We start from the raw sequence: 18,805 nt of genomic DNA on the forward strand, positions 1-18,805 counted from the left end.
TTAGATGAAAGCTGTTATAGACTACATAGCTGTATTTCAACTTAAATCAAGCACTCGGACTCTCCGTCTTCCCAGTGTGTTGGGGCTGCTCTAATTTGCAGCCCCATTAACATGCTGTGCAGAGCATAGAGTTTGGAGCCATTTTCTTATGCCTTTGTCTTCAGGCACCTTTGGTTTCACACATTCTTTGAGCATCTGAACGTCACTAGGTTTGCATGGATTTCTTGTCTTGAATGAGTTTCCTTGAATGAGAAGCCCCTTATGCTCCCCACCTCTGACAAGCTTTCCTAATTGCACAGGGGCAGGGACAAATTCAGGACAGATCTAGTATCAGCATCGCTGTATGAGTTCTGTCAGCCAGTGTGATCCATGCAGGACTCAGTTATAGTGCAGTTTTATTGGAACACTGTAGAAAATACCCATTCTTTGTTCCCTCATATTTTCCACTAACTGCCACCCCTTCACATCCCTTTAGCCTTTGCCCAAATTTCACCTCAAACCACAGGCAATTACTCTTCTATTTTTTTTTCCCTGGGAGGTGAAGGGTTAAAACAATAAATATATTGGTTCCTGTTTTTCCTCTCTGCAGCTCTGGGCTCCAGCTGGGTGCAGACATGGAATAGTAACAAGTCCATGGGAAAGGCTTATCTTCTCACAGCCCTTACAGCAGCACTCCAAGCTCAGTGTGAACTTCCCAGAGCACAGTGGTGGAGCTGAAGCCCTCACTGATGCTGCCAGGAACTTTTTGCAGGGTGTAAAGTGATAGGGTGGAGATGATGCATGTGTGAACCCAAGCTGGATTCGAGGTGTATATGAAAAGCAGCGTACTCGGTCCTCTGCTGAGTTTACAAAAAAAACAACAACCCACAAACAACACCAAACAAAAAAACCCTTATATAATCTGTGGCCATTGGCAGTTGGTAACTTCTAGACCTGGAAGAACAGCACTTTTCTGGTGTAGGAAATTGGTGAGAGAATTATGGTGTATAATTTTGGTGAGACAAACACTAGGCAGCAATATCAGCTCAGTGGTGTGTTCTGATGTCCAGATACCTAATGATAATTCAGTACTGCTTTTGCCCTTTCACAGTAGTCGCTCTGTTTCCATGGACCATAGCCCCTGGGGGCCAGGTGGACAATTTCTGCTAACTTACAGTTTCCTCTCTGAGTTGACTCATGTATTTCAAAGAAATATAACCAAGAGAGGACTTTGATGCCCCAGGGGTTAAGGGATGAGGAGTAGAAGGAAAACTGAGATCTCCCAGGGCTCTCTGGCACTGCTGGCACTGAGGGCATGTGAAGCAGTGACCGCTGCACTGCAAACTTCCCATGTGCAGCAAGGAAGCAGCCACCTCTCTGGACGTTTCTTGCTATTTTCCCTGGCAGAAGGGCTGCCCACCCTGGGGTACCAGTAAGCCACAGTCCTGTAGTGCCTGATGCTGGGGCAGCTGAACTCAGTCTCCTCCCTCGCATGAAGAGTAGGCGCTTGTATTTAGTCCTGCTAAATGCTTTTGGTTCCTCAATGATTCCTGATGGGAAAGAGGGAATACTGCTTCTTTGCAGATCAATAGGTCTGTTTGGATTGGTGTCTCAGCCTGGAGAATAGCAAGAGCTAAGGACAGAGAGGAACAGTGTCACCCCTGCATGAAGACAGCCATGGTGCAGGTAGCCTGGGTGGTTTCAGCTCAGTGCAATCCCATTTCCATTTCCCTTTGGCTCCGTGTGGGCTCACGGAGAGTTACTGTGGCTTGGTTGTCATTACTGTTTAGCTATAATAACCTGATTGTCATCTTGAAGCCCCGTTCGTGGCAATGTGAGTGACGGCCCTGTTCCTAGTCTAGCATTAGTAGGGAATGCCAGTTCATGAGGAGGTCTTCAGTATGTTGTGCATTGTTTATCTTCTGGAGATGCAGTGGAAAGGAACAGCCAGGTGATGGTGAACTTGTGGCAGGAGGGTCTCACCAGATTGGCACATACATATCGGCACTACAACGTGGCAGGCTGACCTCATGTAGTAGCGCTATTACACTTTTGTTTTGCTAAAAGATAGTAAAGCTTAGAGTTAAAAGGACTGAAACTGGAGTGGGCAGAGATGGGAGAGCATTGCTGGATGTCTGTCATGTCAGCTTAAGCATAGTGGAAGTGCCAGGAAGCCAAACCCAACCAGCTGCCCCAAACTGTGCCTGATGCTACTAAGTGCTGCCACCCCTTGCAGTCCCTTTGATTAAACACAACAAATTTATTTATTTTCATGTATTCTTTGTGAAAAAAAAACCAAACAAAAAACCTAAGGGGGGAAAAAAACAACAAACCAGGGAGCTATGAGACAGTCTGTACTTCCCCTACCCCTAGCCAAGCAGTAGAGAGCAGTGGGAAACAGTTAGCGAAGGTGTCAGATTTTCTCTAAGGGCAGCCACAAGGCTCTTGTGCCAAACATTATTTGACATTTAATTTAAGACCCATGTAAAGTAACAGCCAGAGCAGGCAGCAGGCAGAGCGTTCCAGTTGACAGACTGGCTCTATTTGCTTTAATTTCCTTAGCAAGATGGCCAAGTTTATCTGTGAGTGAGAAATACTCGGAGTATTTTTTTTTTTTTTCATTAGCCCATCATGAAAAGAGAGCACTGTGTTGTGTTCAGACACCATTTTGGGCTTCAGGTGGCCTTCATTAGGGAACATAATGTAAAAGAGCTGTGCGTCAGCGCCAGAGGAGCCAAAAAAAGTTGTGCCTCTTTGATTAAATAATGCCAAAGTCAAAACTGGGTTCCTGGTCTGAACTGAGCCATTCAGCAGGTGTAAAGATGGAGAGAGAGGATCTGTGGGTGGTGGTTAGCAGCCTTGCAGCCAGGAGATGTTGGTGGGCAGCAGGGAAGGCTTTCTTTTTCCTTAAATGTGGGTGTCACGACCACTCAGTGCAGAGGGCTTCACACAAGGATGCTTTCACATGCATGTGCAAAGGGACCATCTCCAACACCTTCTCTGCTCTTGTGATTTGTGCTAGAAGCCTGTGGATAGGGAAGGAAAGGTCCAGGGTGGTGGTAGGAAGATTACAAAGGGGTTATTTGCACTCTAGTGGGGGTTTCTGGCTGAGCCCTGTGTGAAGAGGAAAGCAGCAGTGGAAGCTGGGCTGACTTTGTAGCCAATACTGGCAAAGGGGAAATGTTAAGAGGCGGGTGTAGAAACAAGTTGGGAAATGTTAGCTACTTGATTTTTTTTTTTCTCTTTCTAAAGAAAATAAATCTATTTGGTCAGCAGAGTGAAGTATGGTACCTCCGAAGGTGCAAATTTGGTGATGAAGGTGTGGAAGGGTTACGTTAGGCACACAGGTAAAGCATATCAGGGGAGGAAAGGTCTGTGAAGCAAGTGGTTTGCTGTGTTGAAGACCAAAGGCAGTTGCAGAACTAGGAAACAGCAGGAGGAGAAGGGCTCCCCAGGCAGTGGGACAGAGACAGCAGCCTGGAGGCTGTGTTGGCTGGGTGGAGGAGGGCTTGGCTGCTTTTCCAAGGTCATTAGGAAGTCTAGACTTTCCCATAAAAGGGTCCCATTTGTTGAAGAAATCCTTGGGCTACCAACACCCTGAGGGCTTCACAGAGAAAGTAAAGGCATCCAGAACAGCCTGGCTAGACCGAGGTACCTTCCCCGAGCTTTTCTGTGTATATGGCCCTTGGAAGACAACTTTGGGCAAGCCCGACAGGAACGATTTCCAGAGAGCATGTAGCCTGCCCCAGCAGAAGGCAGCTCTGGGGCTGGCCCACCTGGTGGTTGGGGCACTGCTGCTCCAGACTGGCTGGGCTTTGCTCCTCATCAGGTTCCTCTCCCAGCAGACAGGACAGAGGAGCCAAAACCAACTGCATTCCTCTTAGAAAGCCAGAAAGCAAATAACTGCTCCTGTGTGCTGATGGAGGCATTTGTGGAACTATTCATGCAGCTGTTCCCGAAACTCGGAAAGGAGACTTCCACCTCTGTGATAGACCTTTCCTTGCTGCCTGGTGCCTTGGGTTGTTCGGCCAGTTGCTTGGTGCCATCCTATGGCTTTAAGCACTTTAAATACCAGCTTCCCTCCTTAGGTAGAGACCATCTCTCAGTCTAACACAGTCCACCCAGAGAGAGCTTCTCTGTAGCAGTGTTCAGAGTGAATCACAAGTTCAAACCCCTCTCAGATCACAGAGTATGCTTTTGTTGCTGTTAGCAAGGGCTTGCCAACTTATGCTGCAACTTACCTTGGAAGGAGAAACCAGGGTGAGTTGCTAAAGGCAGGGAAAAAATGAGTGCAGCTTTCTAATTGAGTCAGAAAAAAAAAAATCAAAAGGTTGAGAAATGCTTTTCTTGAATGAGTGTTTGAATGCCTGGGAGACTGGCAATTGTTGGAGCCCGTTGTTTTTGCAAGCCCAGCTATGTTATCCTTGTCTTAGGGTCCCCCTGTGAAAATCAGTGTCAGAAAAGGCTGGCCTGGTGGACTGAATCCTGCAAGTCCTTCCCTGGGATAAAGTTTCTACTGATGTGAATGAACACTGGGGACAGGCAATGGTGCCCATCCCAAAAGAAACAACGCTGGGGGCTGCAGTGGTAGATAAAGAACGTGGCCGGGCTTCTGTCCAAGGGAAACAGTTTGCTGAATGTAAGAAACCTCCTGGCATCTGCACGAACTTAGATGATGGTGATTGGAGCCTTGAGGAGCTGTAATCTAGCTGGGACCAGCAGTATGGTTTGGACAACCATAATGCAGTTGATGATACCATCTTGGGAAGATGTGACTAGCCTGGGACCATTGCGAAAAGGTTTCTGTGTGCATTTACCGTACATTTTTGCAGCATGATTTATTTTTCATAACTGGATCTTCCTGAATGGCAGTTGGACGGTTCGGAAAAGAGAAGAATGTGTATTAGAAATCCAACAACCCGCCACAATGTGGGAAGGAATCCTGGATAGCACTAGGGGATCTTCCAAAACTGGTCTTTATCTTTTTGTTGCTTTTAATAATCCAATTGCTCTTTTTGCATTGTGTGTGCAGAGCAGCTAATCTAAGCTGAATTTATCACAGCAGAGGAACTGGAGCAACTCCAAGTACATCGGTCTATTTCCTGAAAATAGGAGGCTGCTTATCCAATTATCTGCAGCTTATTTTCAAGGGAAAAAGGAAAGGCTTGAGTCCTGCACAGGATAAAATCCTTCTAGAGTGTATCATCTTGTCCTATGGAGTAGGGCGTAGCCCCAGGTTTCATGAGATGCTGGTTTGCCTCCTGGGTCTGTTGAAAAGCTGTTGTGTCAGACTGGGGATCTCTGCTGTTCAGGTGGCAAAGTACCTCTCTGCAGGAGTGAGAGATGAGGCTTAAAATACATGGGATAAGCTTTATCTTCCTGTCTCAACCCTTTTCACCCACTGCCATGAGTAAATTTGTGACAAGAGTCATAATAATAAATAAACTATATATTACTGAGGGCAAAAACTCCCAGGAGGGGAGGCGTTGAGTGGTACAAAGAGATACAGGCATATTTAACAATGAAACAAAGGGGCAGGCTTTGGCTGAACATCAGGAAAAACATACTGAGAGTAAAATAAATTTGGCTGTAGGACAGTTCCAAAGAACAGTAGCAGCAGTCCTGTTACCCAGACTAATTTTAAACTCTCCTGTAGGCATCACTCCCATCTGGGCCTGGTTAGAGAAGGTTTCAGTTGCATGAATATTTTGGAGATGCTACCTTTTTTTTTGCCCAAAATTTTCCATGAGATATATATTGAATCAATGGAGATAATTTGTTTCCGTTTCAGCATTTCAGTCTTTTTTTTTTTTTTTTTTTGTAGCAATGCAATTTGTAAGAAAAATCACTTTAGAAAGGTGAGGACAACAGAACTTTTCAGCTGGTTTAGCATGGCTTTTCCTTTAAAGGAGTTTTGAATTGGCCACCTTCAGTCCAGATTTTTTGCACTAGGTAACAGTATCAAGATGAGTTAAGGGAAGCGATTAAAAGGTGAAGACACTTTTCCTTCGAGTCCCTATCACAAACCTGCATCTTCTAGTTAATAAGTTGGTCTGCACAGACTGGCATCATCAGATGCTCTTGCCCTCATTGTACAAACCAGCCAGAAAGGGACAAGGAGTTGGGAGCAACATTTGACCAGTGATGCAGATAGGCCACATCAGCCACAACTTTGCTCCAAATTCTTCCTTCTTTCTTCTAGTACATTTATCTTTCCTGCAATCCAAGCAAATCCAAAATGAAAACTTTTACTTATTCACTGGGATTAAGTACTGAGCAGAAAAGGTGTGAGAGGTAAGGAAAAGATGGTGCAAATGACTCAACCCCTCCTCCAGTGCATGTGTGGGCAGCCTGAGGGCATCATGGGCTGTTGGTTGGGAGGGTATGGTGCTCGTGACTGGGCTCTTGGGGATCGGGAGGGACTGGATGGTGCTGGATGGTTTTTGTGTTTGCTCCCTGGCTTACGTCTCTCATAACGTGGTTTGCAGCACATATTTTGTGAAGTGAGAATGTGCTCTCTGTTCACTTCTAACACACCTGTTAGCTCCACAAACAAGCCTGCCAATTAAACACAGAAGTCAAATCCCAGAAGGAGCTTGGTTGCATATGCTAGAAGATGTATGTATGTAATAAACGGTATTATGAGGTATACACCCAAGTCTGTTTATGAGTTACCATATGAGAGAGAAAGCATGGTCAGAATACTGCATAGGCTCAAATAACATATGGATTTAAATGCTGGATCTACCTCCAATCCCTTGTTTCATCTTGGACAAGACATTTAACTTCTCTGGGCCTCACCTCTCCACTGAGTACATCTGGGGTGATGAAAAAAATATGTTTTTTATCTGTTTTGTCTACTCTGTTTCCTAGCACTCTGAAACAGGAATTGTCTTTCTGTGCGCACACTTCTTTTTGTTGGGATTTTTAACAACACTAAGTAATCTGGGTATTGCTGCTGCATTTCAGCCTGGACTCTTGCAGAGCAGAGCTTGTGTAGAAGCAAAAGCAGATTTACTCCTTTGAATCCCTTTTTCTGTTTCATCATGGGTATCTCCTTTCATGTGTAAGTGAACTGGTTTTTACTCATCAGATGTGAGCTAAAGTTTGGTTTCCATGGAAGTCAGGTACTTCTGTACTCAGCAAAGTCCTGTTATTACTCACCAAGAGAAGGGCAGCCAACACTGTACTTCAGCTGGGGCCGCCAGGCAATTTATCTGGGACGAATCCCTTAACAGTGGGCTTCAGCCTTTCCTGAAATCTTATCCCCTGCCTCTCCACGCAAGCGGGGCTGCTGGCTTCATGGAGCGGCTCATTTCAGACAGATGCTGACAACTGGAGCTGAGTGGTGGTGAGGGAACATGATGGAAAGCTGCAGCAAATGTATTAATTGCATTGGCTGGGGAGGGCTAGATTCTTTTTTTCCTTTTTTGTTTTCTTTCTGTAAAAGCCTTGTGTGTGGAGGGAGCCTTGGTGAGCTTTTCTCTTATATGGTAATTAAGTGACACAGCCTGGAGTCCTAGGCTGCTGCCTTGCATCCCAGGAAGGTGTGTTATTAACTTGAAAGGATGTGATACCCTCCTGCTGTGTCCCGTTATCTCTGCTCTTGCCTGGTCCTCCTATTTGCTTCAGCCTCCCAGGTCCATTAAGATCTTCTTGGTTGTCCATGCACAAACCTGACAGGCTCATGGGGAGATTCTAAAATGATGTTGGTTCAATTAGCAGGATATAATTTGCCCTTTGGTGAAACCCTGGGCTCCCCTGCCAGGCTAAGCACTCACTGTCACGGCACTTAGTGCAAGGAGGAGCATTCCCATCACATCTTTCTCACTAGCAGGTCACAGAAACAATGAACCCACATAGCTGCAGTAAGAAAGTAACTGTGTTTTTATCCCAATTTTATTTTTCCTCTTGAAATGAGGTTTATAGACAACCAGAAAGCCCACTTCAGTTATTTGATGTGAACAAACTAGCTGGCAGCTGTAGCTTTTTTTTTAGTTTGGGAATCCTGATGGCTTTTTTTTCCTTTTTTTTCCTTCCCCATGAGCCCCTCTTGCAATTTGAGTTGTTCTGCCCTGTAGGTCACAGACCAGTTTGTTATACAATTTTCTGTCTCTGTGTTGACTAAATGCTTTTCTGAATGATTTGCTGTTTGCTGTGGTTGGTAACCTCCTGAGTACTCGGTGTTGCTTCTCTCCCTCATCTCTGAGATGTGTTCAAATATCTGAAGACATACCAATATCAAATCATGTGTATCCACAGTGGCTATTCCCTGTTCAGCTGTGCAGACAAAAAATTTCACATGCTCACCAAAGGCAGACAGATGACTCAAACCTCTAGTGAAAGTGATGTTTGGAGCAGGGGGAGGGAACAGAACAGAACACAAGATGTATTTTTTTTTTTTTTTTCCCAGCGTTCAGCCACTTTGGACAGTAGCTGTTCCCGTGAGATCTTTTGGAAGTTAGAAGGTTGCAAATGGATGAATTTGTGTGCTTTGATGGTGGAACTTCTCACACTAGAGGAGGTCTTCTCCTAGAGAGAATATATGGAAAAGGCTGGTGGCATCTGCCCCTGCTGGGGCAGGAAGGAGATCTGGTCAGAGCTGCAGGGAGAACAGTGCCAGAGTTTGGTCTGGCTGTATTGGCTCTCTCACATGGTGGGAAAAAACTGCCCTTAAGTCTAGTCTTAAGGAATGCTTTTTTTGTTGTTGTTGCTTCTCTTTCCCAGGAGACTTCCCTGGGTTTATAAACGACTGCATTTCCCTTCAGCGTGACAGCTGCAGCTTCACCTCTTCTCGTGTGAACCTGGAGTCAGGTCAGGCTAAAATGCTGAATCTTTTCTTTCTCCTCCCTGTGGTTCTTTGGCCCCCTCCTTCCTTCCCCATATCAACTGGCTGTATTGCCATAACTTGAGGATTAGCTTTTCCCTGCAGGACTGAGCAGAAATGCAAGTGCTTTACTGAGCAAAACAAATCTTTTCAATATTAGCAAGGCAAAGCAAAATGCTTGAGCACATGTGTTTTTTGTTAGCTGACTTCTCCCCCAGCCTCATGTTTGGTCCCAGTGTCAGATTCCCTCTTAAATATGCTTAGGAGGTCACAGAAAGCAGGTGAATAGTCATACAATAAAAATCACATCACACCTCTTAAAAAAAAAAGAAATACATCCCCTCTTTCCCCCCCTCTATGCACAGTAGAGGCAAAGACCTGATTATGCACTCAGTGGGAATGAACTAAAAATGAGTTTTCCTAGCAGGTTGGAGCACAGTGATGTAGTCAACAGATCAGGCTTTTGCAAAAGAGCACAGAGAGTTATAGGGTGCCCTAAGTTAAGCAGGTAAATATAGGTCAGACTCTCAAACGGTGTAAATTTTCTTCCCTGGAGTGACGCCACACTGCATCAGAGGCTGGCTTCCAAATGCCGGTACTTGTGCCAGATGGGTATTTTCGGGAAGTGTATATTGAGTAAGATGCTGAGAAGATGGCAAACGTGTATATGCAGAACACACCTCTGAGTGTTTAGTGCAGGTGTGTGCAATAAAGCTTGGATGGGTTTTTTGAAACCATGACTCAGTTCCTTTAGGAAGATCAGATACTGGGTTTCTGTTATGTTAGGTAGGAGAATAGAGCTAAGCACCCCAGACATCTCCAGCACTTCTTAACTGGTGGAAACTCACATGAATCTCTGATTGATTTGACCTTACAAAAGCAATTATAATAAAACATTGAGGACATGGTCTTGTGCATGAATTTTGTGAGACACCTCAGGCAAAGAAGTACCTGCGCATTGACAGATATGTGAACTAATGCAAAGAAAGCTAGACTGAGCGCTAGGGACATTATGATAATTTGCCTTGTTTTTAAAAATTCAGTCTGTCCAGCAAAATTATCTCTCTAGAAAGATATCCCTGGGTAGCGTTGTTCTGAAATGTTTGTGAATTTAGTCTCTCAACAGACCCAGTAGTGTTGCCTGAAGAATATGAATTCATTTTACAGCCTAGACACTTGCAATACCCTGTAGTGACTTGCGGTACGTTGCACCAGGAGGCTCTAATCGAGCTGGGTGCCCGCTCCTGCTTGGAGGCCAGTCCTCTAAGCCCAGACTAGCTGAAGCCACGACATCCTCGCCTCCCAACATCCATCTGCCCTTACTGTAATTGTAGTGCTCTCTGGTTGATGTTTAGGTGATGCTGTTATGCATTGCAAAACAAACAAACAAGAGTGCCCAGGAGCTCAGAGAACAGTGTGCCATGGGAAGGGAAGGTGCTTTAAAAAGCAGAATTACAAGGGAGAGTTGAATGACATGGCAGGGGTTCGAACAGAAATGTTTCTTCAGAGCTATCAGCAGTAATGTTTGTGATACAAGTACACAGCCTGCAGAGATCCACTCAACAGACTATTTCAAATCCTGGGGCACAGAGGGAGTTCTGTCCTTCCTCAGCGGCGTGTCCTGAGCCAGGACCCTCCAGGACCATTGCATTTGGTTGTTGTCAGCATCCATGTGGGCTTAATGCATGGATAATGACTACACAGGCACAGCAAGAGATGGATTTCAAGCAGACTGTTGACTTGCAGTCCAAATGCGTTTTCCTTGCTAGCTGGTGGCACACAACTAGTGCTGGTCAGCAACTGCCCAACAGCAGCAGAAATGCTAAGGGATCTGTCTCCCTATGACCATAAACATGATCAGACTTTGTTGCATATGTACAGCAGAAAGGAGTAAGCAACTTAGGTTGAATAAAATTTTCCTTTTCCACCTCTGGGTTCTATTCATGTCGTGTGTATACACAAAGTTTAATGGTCAAGAGGTGACAGAGTGAAAAAATAGAGAGAAACGCTGAGGAAATTTGGCTGTATTCATCTCCATGCTTGGGGCATTTACTTCTCTCTACTAGGCACAGCTAAAACTGTGAACAGCACTAACATGTTGAAAAGGTTTTTAAAGAAAGATCATGATAGATCAGGGCCAAGACTTGGCTCTTGTTTTACTGAATGGTATGTTTGACTCATATTTGAGGTACCTTTTGAAAGGGAAGCTGTCATGGTGTGTGCAGGTGTGTAAGCTGTGAACCTTTGTATAAACCAGTGAATTTATTTGAGTTGAGATTTGATCTCAGAAATTAGCCTTTGGCCTGCAAAAACATTTCCCCTTGTTATTCCAAGATAGCTTTTCCTGGCAATAACTATCCTGGGTTTTATCACCTTGATTTTTTTTTTTTTGTTTGTTTGTTCTCAGTCCTGCACTCTGCTCCTTCATTTTTCTGTTATTTCCAGTTTTTGCTGATGTAAAATAGAGGATGAAAAGAGCAATTGAAACAATTGCAGCAGAGTAGGTTTTCAACCTCTAACGTCTGATTGTGCTTGCTGACATACTGTGAATCTTAAATAACACGTTTCTAAAGTGGTCTGATGTGTGATGTTCAGAAGAATGCAAGTCTAGTTCAGAAGTACACATCCCTGCAATTTATGTAGTAAATACAGCTATTACATTCAGGAAATTCAAAGTCAATCACCATGTTCTCAGGATGAAAGTATTTTAAGGTGTAGCTGTGCAATTCCACTAATTAAAAAGTTGGGAGAAAGAAAGGTCACGATAATTCAGCCTGTATCTCTTAGAAATACTTTTGGCTATGAAAAAAGAAACAATCAAAACTGTTAGTGCAAAAGGTTTGACCTTTTATTTTTTTTTTCTTCTTGTATTTGGTCATAAAATCCATGTAATTACTTCTAGAGGCTCTTGGTGATCACAATGATAGTGTTTCAAAGCAATTAATTTGGAGCTTTGGTCTCATAAATAGTAAATGGCAGTTACTGTAACACTTGCTAAACAGGGAGTGAAGCAGCCCTGGACCACTGGATCCTCTCAGGGTATTCAGCTGAGACTGGAAAAAAAGAGAAGACTTTGATGTGGTGGGTAAGAGGGTAGATGTGCTTGCATCACGTGTAAGCAAAAAGGTATTGGAAATATTTTTTGCCTCTGGAACATGTAGACAGGGTGTTTTCCTCCTCTTTAAAGAAAGTTGTAGGGGTAACAATGGAAAGGGAGGTGACAGGAATGAATCTTAAAAGTTCATCTCATAATGAGGAATTTGAGATTATCATTAATATTAACTTTTTGAAACAAATCAATAATCCATAGGTATCTGTTTGAAAACATAGTAAAAGACTGACTGTAATCTCACAAGTGGGAAAAAGCCCCAAAACATTAAATGTAGCAGCTGAAAACAGGGTTTAAAAATTATTAAAAAATATTAATAATTTTAAAATTACTATTATTTTTGCAATTTTTTACTATTTTTGGAGAGCAGTTTGCTGTGAAGGTTTGCTATTAGACCAACTTACCTAGGAGGACAGTGGCAGTATCCTTGCATGGCAATGTTGCTTATATAGAATGCATATGTTTTCCCTGAGAACGTAATTTTCTGTTTTGACCAGGAGCAGAGTGCAGAGATCTGCATAATATTATGTAGCATGTGTTACCCATGAGGTCATAGTGAAACACCCATTGCAGCCACCTCGAGCTTTTAAGATCTGAGAGGGTGCAGCAGAGCTCAGTTGCATGCTGTAACAAGAAGTAAAAAACAATAAAGATAACTTTTTAAGACAAAGCAATATGCTCCTCACACATTGTGAGTAAAAATATAATAGTGTCCTGCCTCTTGCAAGCAGCCTCAGGGGGAGAATGGGGGAAGATCTACTAAGCTGTGCTTTTAAGCTAATTCTGCCCTTAGCACTGCATGACCTGCAAGACCTGCTCCAGCTTGGGTCCTCTGAGGGCCTGGGACCTTCACCAGCAGTGGGGACGGTCCACACACTGAAATGTAACATCAGGCTGGAGCAGGAGACTGGTTACTGAAGTGGCAATTGCTTTGATCTGCTTGTGACCAGCCACACGGGATGCCTGCATGTGGTTTACTACTTTAGACAGGAGCTTGGCAGCAGCAATTGAGCAGAGGATGTAGTGAGGAGGAGAGGCTGGGAATGATGAAAGAGACTTGCCCACTCAGGTAGGGAGGATGAGGCTGCTGCGAGACATGGTCCCATTTCTCTTAAGCACAACTGCTAGGTTTTGATACCCTACTGCCTTTTTTTTTAATAATTAGGTTTTGGTTTTGGACATTTCTGTCTCAGTATCACATGCCTTTTGCTTGTCTTTGTGTCTTGACTCTAGCTTGGGAACTTGATGAGTGAGGTTAGGTTTGGGGAAGGACCTGCTACAATGATAAATAAGGTGCAACTAAAGCCATGGGCTCCAGATAATGGATGTTCCATTTCGCAGGATGCACCAGTTTGAGGAGTTTAATTTCTAACCAGTTAAAGATCCGTCTTGTGAAAAATGACTTCCCATTTCCAACCTATAATGAAAGTAAAATAGTGGAAAGACACATGAATTAGTGCTCCAAGTAATCTGTTATATAGCTGGGTGAGAAATAAAACCATTTGTCTCTCCCCCTTGACTGACTTTTCTTACACTAAATAACTGTGTAATTGTCTTAAACCCTGAATAGAGAGCATAGTCTGGAGGAGAGAGGTTCTTATATTTCAGCTGGCTCACAGCTGTTCGTTTAGGGAGGACAGGGTTGTGCGTGTGAAGGGAATTCACTGGGAACCCATTTCTCAGAGCCGTGACCCTTTTCCTGTTTGTCAGATGCACTGATTATCTGGAATATGTTTTCTTGCTAAGTATCCTGTGAGATTCTGGCAACATAGCTGCCTTTGAGCCAGAAAGGACTCCTTAGCTGGCTGAGACTTGGTGGTCAGCATGAGACTGTGCACTTCACGGACAGCAAAGAGGAGCTGAGTGGAGCCACGGAGTTCAGTTCTGCACCTCAGATATGGCAGTGATGGGGACGGATGTACGCAGGAGTCGACACTGCAAAAATAACGCCAGTCCTTATGGTGTCTGCTGAAGGGTTCGATTCATATTTTGAGTTTCTGAAACTCTAGGTGTTTTTCAGTTCAGCAGAGAAACAAAAAATAATTCCGTTACAACTGACCCAAGGAGTTTCAATCTGGAAGATATTTTTAAAATCTGCATTATTAAAATCTTTGCTGACTTCTTAAAGTTGTTGAAACAATGTAAAGGAATTTTCTGGGAGCAAGGCTATCTTTCCTGAGTTTACTGGAACTGGATATATTTTTTGTTCCTTCCTTAAATCACATTTTAAAGTTCGAATTCTGAATGTTCTCATATAGATTCAGAACCTGTTTTTACCACTTTGTTATGTAGGCTCAGTTTTAGAGCTAGGCATGGCAATGGCTTCCCACTAATGAGGAAGTTTGTTTCCTCTTCTGAGTACTAGAACCTGGTGGAGCTGGGATCAGGAGTGGGAAAAGACTTCAGGAAGCATCAAGAAGCCAGTATTTCAGCACATGGCTTGAATGTTACCTTCTGTGGCAATACCTTTGTAAATTGTTTTCCTAAAAAATGACCAGTTCTATTTCAAAAAGTATTTTTTTTTCCCCAGTATGTGACATGTGAAATTCAGAGACTATCAAGTCTCTAGGTTTTACCCGGGGGCTAGCAGTGCTATATCTTTCAACTCAAGCTTTCAAGACAATCAGTAGTTTATTGTGTTAAGGCAGATTTTTCCTCTCCTAAGAGCAGAAATAAAGTTTCAATTGCAATGTTGATAGTAATTTTTTTAAAAGTTTGAAGTTGTAATATGGAGAAACGCAGAGCTTTTAGCGCAGTGCAAACTTTTGTAATTAAATTAATGAGCTTCCCTGTTGAGAAGTGAATGACCAAAGGCTGTATATCCCTGTCCCCTTTACATAATCCCAGTGGCGTGGAAGTGCAGCCTCTTCCCAGAAATTAGCAAACAATTCACAATAAGGGCACAATGCAGTTTGTCAAACACGCTGAATAAACAGTCACAGTTTATATAATTTGACAGGGGAGGAGGCGAGTCAGGAACCAACACACCCTTGCAAAGCCGGCGGGTGTGAAGGGGATTTCTGTGCTTTCCCCTCCTCTGCAGGGGTGAGCTGATGGGTGAGAGCAGGCGTTGCCCTGCAGCGGGTGTTGTGTGTATGTGGGAAACCTGCCCGGCTGCTTGGGGGACTTGGCCTTCAGGGAGCGTTGGGTCTTTTCTGTCTATAAAACGCAGCAAGGCCCTGAAGTCACAGCTGATGTGACATCCCAGCTCTGAGCAATCAGGTAACCCCAACCTGTGGTAGAGAGCAGCAGAGAAAAACGTTTGCTTTTAGGAGAGCCCAAGGATGGTTTAGGCAGCATCTTAATGACATTGTGGCATTACTTTAGGGAGGGATGTTGTGTTTGCATCTGCACTCTTCATGGATTGCTTCCTACTCTGGGTCATTAATGTATGAATCTGGTGACTGTGGCTTAACTGTGAGACTAATGAGGGGGAAGCTGTGTTCTGAGCATGACAGAGCAGGGCAGAAGTTCATCCCGTATTTTACCTCCTGTGTGGATTAAGCTTCTCTTCCAATAAGACTTCACCAAATGAGTTTGGCCAAAGCGTAGGTCTATGTGTAGAAATGGCCCTGTGTTTGAGCTCTTTGTCTTCAGTTAGCTTCCAAGCCTGGTGCAGGAAGGCACGGACACCTTGGCAGCTGGGGTACCACCTGTTCTGCTTGACTATTGCTTCTTCGTGCACAATGCAAGATGCAGTGTCGATGGCTGGTTGAATGGGAAGGAACGGAAAGGTTCAAATGGAGCATGATTATATTAAGGAAAAGCTGATGACATAACTTGCATGGGAATGTCAACAAATACTGTCTACATGCTTTTGACTGGCCAACCTAAAATGTATTCCTATTGGAAACAAATAGAATATTTCAGTCAACTCAGTGCCTTTCATCAGTCCCAAACTCCATTTAAAAACAACATTATTTTAACATGTTTTTAAAGCACCTTTTCCTAACATCATCCAGGAGGTTGTGCGAAAACAACTTGAAATAATCTTGAAACTCCTACAGGGCCAAGCCAGAGAAAAGAAGCCAATACCTTTGGGCAAAGAAAACCAGAAAATCTAAGGAGAAGAGCCAGGAAGAAGGGAGGGAAGAGATGCTAATGGAAAAATCTACCTCTAAAGACAACATGCTGCCCAGAAATGTTTTCTTTCTCTCTTTTTTTTTTTTTTTTCCCTTGAGAAATTGCCATGTAAAATCAATGCATTGCTTTATATGTTGTTGTTCAGTTTTCTCATTGAAGGAATACTCCAGCTGCTGAGATAACACCTAGTGCCAACAAGCTATTGTCTCTGGAGCTCCCTCAAGTAATGGGCTTGGTTATTCTATTAATGGAATATGAGATTAGGGAGATTGGGTTAAATACAGCATAAAGCAACAGCAATGCTCAGCCTAGATCCCAGACTTGGGTTTGTGTGATTGGCTAATCCATGAATTGAGGAGACCAGGTGTTTAAATTCCACATTCTTGATAAGGAAACAAGTATCCACTTGTTATCTGAATGATGGTGCCCCTTATGCAGCAAGAAACCTCCCTACACAGGCTGCTAAAGCAATCCATACCCAAAGCTGTCTCTTTGCTACGTCATTGCTACTTTATCTGAAAATGCAGTAAATATTGGATAGGACTGTCTTTTCCAAGGTAAATATTTCAATTGTGAAAGAAAATTAACCTGAAGGCTCCAACATACTGAGCGTGACCTTCCTTGCTAGGTCTGTTGTACTGTGAAACAGTAAGCATTTGGAAATATGCTCTGATGGGTGGGATGGACAGGGGAGACTGCATTTCTTTTTATTCCTTTCTAACTTGGTGCCAATACACACAAGAAAGTATGATCTGGATTTTTCTTTCATTCTCTCTGTCGCTCCAAACCAAATGTTGTTGTTGAGGTTCAACTGAAAGGTTTTGGGCCCTGAATGCATCTCTAGGTCAAATTTTATGGACTTCATTTTCACTCAAGGCCAGACCTGAAGATCACAGTAATTATTTCACTTGAGATTTTTGTTGCTACTCCAGGTCTGCATCTTCTCTTGGGTATCCGTCACGTACACCAGGCACCAGTGACCTGTCCAGCGGCAAGAGATGGCATCAGGCCGGCAGGTTCATTTTTGGATATCGTCAGAATTCTGCATGAAAATCAAATCAAAATAGTCTCAGAAAGTAAAGCGGCCAGAAGTAGACCTGAACGTCTGAATCTGGCTCTCTTATTCCTCTAGCAGTGTCTCCTAGCCTATGGGGAAACACCATCCTTTGAGGTCACCTCTGAAGGAATGTTAAAGTAAAGCATAGCTGCAGGAAGGATCTTTTAAGGAAATCATAACTCTGAAGTTTGTGACAATTCTATTCTGAGCAAACTGACATCTGAAAGACTGACAGAAGTGAAGATAAATATAGTAGTAGCGCAGCAGGGGAGCTGAGATGAATAGAGGCATATTCCACTGAGAGATTCCATGACATCCTGAACTGCATCAGTGGAGAAGTCCCAAGATTTTTCCTGTTGGATTCAAAGACAGTGACGGAGCCTGAGGCGAGTTCCAATGCACAGGCTTCTCCCTCCTTGAAGTCTGTTCCCGCTGGGCTCGAGTCCTCCCTGAAGATTTTCAGATCTGGTAATACAGGACCAGAAACTCATTGTGAAGTTGGTTTGTTCTGCTTTTTGTACTTCCTTGCTGTTTATATTTGTTGATGTTCATCAGGAATTAACTTCTGTTTGAAAGTAGTAGTAGTGAACTGTGTTCTAATTTTTCTTCCTCACTAAGATCTGGACCAGCCCATACTTATAAAATAGATGGAAAGGAAAGCATAGTCCGTAGGTCAGCCAAGACTTACAAGGGGAAGAGCTGAATTTGTTACAATGAGAGCATTTTGTTGTGATTTTAAATTTAAGATGGATTCTTAATGGTCCACCAGTAGTAGGCAGAATTCACTGCAAGGTTAAGAATGTACTTTCCTGCCTTCCACTGACTTCCACCTGTTTAGTGAGTTTAGTCTGTAATTTTGGGATAGTGGCAGTTATGTAGCTTTAGGCGTAGCTCTTTACATCTAGTAGAGGCCTCTATTCTGTTGAGTCCTGTAGATCGCTGAGTTCCAACTCCCTGCTCCTTGCAGGGCTACCTAAAAATAAACCATATGACACAGAGCGTCATCCAGATGCTCCCTGAACTCTGACAGGCTTGGTGAATGATTACTGAAGATTTAGGAGGGAAGGAATATCAGCCAACTGCAGAAACTTCTATTTCTTTTTGCTTTTCTCTGCTTATTTAACAATAAACCCAAGATTGTTACAAACAGAGATTGTATCTGCTCCCCTCCCCTTTTTGCATTCTCTGTGCAACTAGACACGCTAAGGTGAACCACATATTTAAGAACAAAACTTCTCTCTCAGAGAACATTTTATGATGCATCTTTGCATGATGTTATACCAAAGCAGAGAAAATATTTATGGGAGAGTTAACCAAGCACCGTGTGTATATCTGTGCACATCCATGCACGCGTGTGGACTCTCTCTGCAGAATAAAAACATTTGTGGTGGTTTAAGGAAATGTTGAGCTACCAAGGGGACTGGATAGCAGCAGTTTTCTGAATAGCTGTGCTTTTCCCAGACAGTATTCAGAAATAACCTTTAACTGCTGAGGCAAGAGATAAAAAGAAATGCAGCAGAATTTCTCTGATGGGGATTGTTTGGCTTCTGCATGAGCCTGGGCGATGTGATTGGGCTGGGTTACTTTAGGAGCTTTATATTAAGAAAGCATCTCAAGAGCAATGCACTGCAAATCTTTTTGAGTGCTGGATTCAGAGACTGCTAGGTACCGCAACTACATAATGCTTGTAGAATGGAATGAATAGAAAAAATAGTCACGTTACAGCTGCCCTGTGTCTCAAAGCTTGTTT

Source organism: Falco punctatus, assembly GCF_963210335.1.
Source record: "Falco punctatus genome assembly, chromosome: 7".
NCBI lineage: Eukaryota > Metazoa > Chordata > Aves > Falconiformes > Falconidae > Falco > Falco punctatus.